The sequence below is a fragment of the Triticum dicoccoides genome, chromosome 6A, assembly GCF_002162155.2.
Source record: "Triticum dicoccoides isolate Atlit2015 ecotype Zavitan chromosome 6A, WEW_v2.0, whole genome shotgun sequence".
Lineage (NCBI taxonomy): Eukaryota > Viridiplantae > Streptophyta > Magnoliopsida > Poales > Poaceae > Triticum > Triticum dicoccoides.
Window position 1 is genome coordinate 212,940,352 of NC_041390.1, and position 5,003 is coordinate 212,945,354.

Sequence of the window (5,003 nt, forward strand, 5' to 3'; positions counted from 1 at the left end):
CCTCCCCCGCCGCCGCCTCCTGCGTCTGTTGCGGTGCCGCCGGTCTGGCCTCGCCTCCCTTCCCCGCCTCCGTCGTCGCCCCTATGCCTCCGGTCTGGCCCCGTCATCACCCGGTGCCGCGCCCGGTGCTTCCCTTGGACGAGGAGTTCGACCCGTCGGAGCTCTGCATCGTGCGTCGCTCACAATCCATGGAGGGGCTCGAAGGCCGGCTGCAGCTATCCATGGTGGCTTACGCGGCGGGTGCAAGGAAGGATATCTCGCCGGAGTTCATTCTCGAGGTGCTGCAGGTCAAGGTGGGCATTGAGCCGCAGTGGGTGTCTGTGCATCGCTACCGGCCGGAGGATTTTCTCATTGTCTTCGCGCGCCCGGAGCACAGGAACAGGCTCTGCGCTATGCCGGTGGTGGATCATCGTGGGGTCAGATTGTTCTTTCGTCAGTGGAATCGGCAAACCCAAGCTGTGCATTCGGTGTTCAGATCCAAGGTGTTGATTGAGTTGGAGGGCATCCCGCCGCACGCGTGGGAGCTGGAGGTGGTGGAGCGGATCCTAGGATCGTCCTGCCTGGTGGATGCGATGGCGCCGGAGACGAGCTCTCGCGCGGACCTTTCCTCCTTCAAGGTCACGGCGTGGACGGCCGACCCGGAGGCGATCCCGACGCTCCGGTGGCTGGGGGTGCCCGAACCTGGCCTAGGGGTGCGGCCCTCCCAGCCGGCACTGCTACAGTACAAAGTCCTCGTTCATCTCGTGCAAGTTCAGGATTTCGCGGAGGCGGAGGAGCCATGGTTTCTTGGGGGCGGGTCTTCTAGCAGTGGCCAGAGCGGTTTGCCGGATTCTGAGGGCAGCATGGATGGGGGTGGTGGAGCCGTCGCTCGCCGCAGGTCTTGGCAGTTCGGTGTTCGGGACTCACGAGGTGGTCCGAGCTCGGGGCGTGGCGGCTCCGGAGCGAGCGCTGCCGGCAACGGCCGTGGTCCGGCAATGGCGGCCACGGAGTGGAAGCTGCCCGCCATGGAGGATTCGCCGGTGGTGGCCCCGGTGCGCCAGCTGGGCCACGTAAGCGATAGGATTGCGGTCAGGACCTTAGCTTTTGACCGTTTGACTGTGCGGGCTCCCTCTGGGCAGGCTCAGGATCAGGATCAGGTTCAGGATCAGACAGGCGCAGCTCGCTCGGGGCCCATAGAACTTTCGCCAAACGCTTTGGCAGTGGATCGTGGCCCTGCGCATGTGGGCATTTCGGCTGTGGAGGAGGTAGGGGGCCAACGGCAACAGCTGGCTTCAATTGTGGTGGTACCCGAGGTGACCCAGAACTTGGCCCCCGCCTCGGATCCCAAAGACGCGGTGGTGGGAGCTAGCATGATTCAAATCCCTATCCAGGCTAATGCGACCATCACTGGGGTCGAGGAGCAGGAGCCAATCCAGTGCACTCCACAGTCGCAGGAGGGCCCGGCCGCAGTGCTGGCAGATTCGGTTGGGGACAAGACGGAGGTGGGCATAGCAGTTCGAGTGGACGGGCCTCCGACCCTACACCGCTGGGGACGGGTTTCGAGACAGTACGGTGCCAGGAGTCGCATGCCGACAAGCACATGCTACTTGATGCCGCCACGGATAAGGACAAGGACGAGGAAAGGGACCCTTTGGTGCATGCCCCCTCTGCATACACCGGTCCGCATCCATGCATGGTGGGACAGGACGCGTTCGGCAATGATTGCCAGCTTACATGTGCGGGAGGCGCAGACCCACCTGCTGGCTCATCGGGGTGCGAGGTGGAGACGGATTCACTCCCATTGGCGCATGCCCATGCACGCCTGGAGATGCGGGACGTGGCTGTCATATCACCCATGCATGGCGATGGTTCCCACCATGCAAACGCACAGGGAGTGCAAGTTGAAGCTCAGGTTGCTACGAATGTGGTTCTGCAGTCCGCGGTGCATTTGGAGCAGGACTCCTCGGCTGCCAAGGGAGTTTTGCAGCAGGAGGAGGTTGCGTACGGACGGATGAAGACATTCTGCTCTAACATTATCAAGAGGTTAGCACCACCCATCCTTAAGGAAGTTCATGCATCATCCCTTCGACTGGAGGCGGAGCCCTTCACCCCCCGTCCCACGACCAGAGCTGCCAAGAGGGCCGAGATGCATGCTACATCAAAGGCGACGCCGGCGGAGAATGTACTGTTGAGGGCACTTGGCTTGGTTCCGGAGGACCTGGAGCCAGATGAGGCGGTTGTGGAGGAGCTCAAGGAGTTGTTTGACTCACCACTCCGTGAGCAACATGTACGTGTGATTGCTGCGATCTTCGGCAAGATGTTACCACCACGGCCCGAGCTTGAGGGAGGCAACACGTTGGCATTGGCCGCGTAGTCTTGTCTAGTAGGGCAGCTGGAGTCTCCACATGTTGCTGAATGGATCCAAGCCCTTCGATTACATGTTGGAACGTGCGAGGCCTAAATAACCCGGCGAAAAAGAAGGCGGTCAGGGAGTTCATCTCATCGGTCAAGTGTAATATGGTGTGTCTCCAGGAGACGAAACTGGATGTCGTAGACCAAGTTACTATCATGCAATGTATCGGACCATCATATGATGGCTTTGCTTACCTTCCGGCGACTAACACCCGTGGGGGTGTGGTCTTGGCGTGGGATTCAACCGTGGTGCAGGTTGATCATGTTGTGTTGGATACACACGCTCTAACCGGTCAGGTGCATAACCTTGACGGAAGCTTATGGTGGATCACAGTAGTATATGCTCCGCAAGAAGACGATCAGAAGCTAGAGTTTTTGCAGGAACTGCCGCATCAAAGCACGGCATGCCCCGGTCCCTGGATGCTTCTGGGAGACTTTAACATGATTCTCAGGGCCTCGGAGAAGAATAACTCTAACATTAACCGGTGCACCATGAACTACTTCAGAGCTTTCGTGGATGATTTAGAACTGAAAGAACTGTACATGCATGGGAGGCGCTTCACGTGGTCTAATGAGAGGGACAACCCTACTCTTACCAAAATCGATCGTGTCCTTGTCTCTGTGGATTGGGACCTTGCGAACCCGGACTGCTTTCTCCAGGTGCTGGGGACAAACGTCTCGGACCACGCCCCACTTCACTTATGTATGCAGGCCATGTGCACCCCCAAGCGGAGGTTTAGATTCGAAATGTACTGGACTAAGCTGGAAGGGTTTGAGGATGCTGTCCGAGAGGCCTGGGTGTGTGATGAGGCCATCATGGATCCTTTCAAAAGACTTGATGCCCTATTTCGGAACACGGCCATGTCTCTGCAATCGTGGGGGCAGAGGAAGACGGGTAACATCAAAGTCAGGTTGGCAGTAGCAAACTGGGTGATCTTAAGGCTAGAGCAAGCGCAGGAGTCACGCATGTTGGGGAATGTAGTAATTTCAAAAAAATTCCTACGCACACGCAAGATCATGTGATGCATAGCAACGAGAGGGGAGAGTGTTGTCTACGTACCCACGCAGACCGACTGCGGAAGCGTTGACACAACATAGAGGAAGTAGTCGTACGTCTTCATGTAGGATCTAGAAGTAGATGTGTCTAGAGGGGGGTGATTAGACACTTAGTGCTAAAGTTGCAATTTTTAAGCTTTTTCAGTTTAAGTGGAGTTTAGGCACAATTTCGACACACATAATACATATCAAGCAAGCATGCAAAGAGTATATGAGCAGCGGAATGTAAAGCATGCAACTTGCAAGAATGTAAAGGGAAGGGTTTGGAGAGATCAAACGCAATTGGAGACACAGATGTTTTTCCCGTGGTTCGGATAGGTGGTGCTATCCTACATCCACGTTGATGGAGACTTCAATCCACGAAGGGTAACGGTTGCGCGAGTCCACACATGGCTCCACCCAAGGGTAACGGTTGCGCGAGTCCACACAGGGCTCCACCCACGAAGGGTCCACGAAGAAGCAACCACCCACAAAGGGTCCACGAAGAAGCAACCTTGTCTATCCCACCATGGCCATCGCCCACACAGGACTTGCCTCACCAGCGGTAGATCTTCACAAAGTAGGCGATCTCCTTGCCCTTACAAACTCCTTGGTTCAACTCCACAATCTTGTCGGAGGCTCCCAAGTGACACCTAGCCAATCTAGGAGACACCACTCTCCAAGAAGTAATAAATGGTGTGTAGGTAATGAACTCCTTTCTCTTGTGCTTCAAATGATAGTCTCCCCAACACTCAACTCTCTCTCATAGGATTTGGATTTGGTGGAAAGAAGATTTGAGTGGAAAGCAATTTGGGAAAGGCTAGAGATCAAGATTCATATGGTAGGAATGGAATATTTTGGTCTCAACACAAGAGTAGGTGGTTCTCTCTCAGAACATATGAGTTGGAATGGTGTGTGTGTTCTGATGGCTCTCCTTTTGAATGAGGAGGAGGTGGAGGGGTATATATAGCCTCCACACAAAATCCAACCGTTACACACAGTTTTCCAATCTCGGTGGGACCGAATCAATAAACTCGGTCGGACCGAAAATGTAAACCTAGTGACCGTTAGTGATTTCGGTGGGACCGACTGGATCAACTCGGTGGGACCGATGTGCTAGGGTTAGGGTAAATCCAGAACTCGGTTTGACCGATTACTCAAACTCGGTGGGACCGATTTGGGTAATAAGTGAAACTGAGATTTGGCCAAGCAAACTCGGTGGAATCGATTGCATATCTCGATGGGACCGAGAATATTGCAATAGGTAATAGAGAGTTTGCAAGCCCATCTCGGTGAGACCGAGATCCCATCGGTGAGACCGAAATAATTAGGGTTTGGCAGTGGCTTATGACAAGTGAAACTCGGTGGCGCCGGATAGGAAAAATCGGTAGGACCGAGTTTGGCTTAGGGTTTAGGTCATATGTGGAAGTGGGAAAGTAGCTGAGGATTTTGGAGCATATCATTAAGCACATGAAGCAAGAGGCTCATTAAGAAACACCTCATCCCTCCTTGATAGTATTGGCTTTTCCTATGGACTCAATGTGATCTTGGATCACTAAAATGTAAAATGAAGAGTC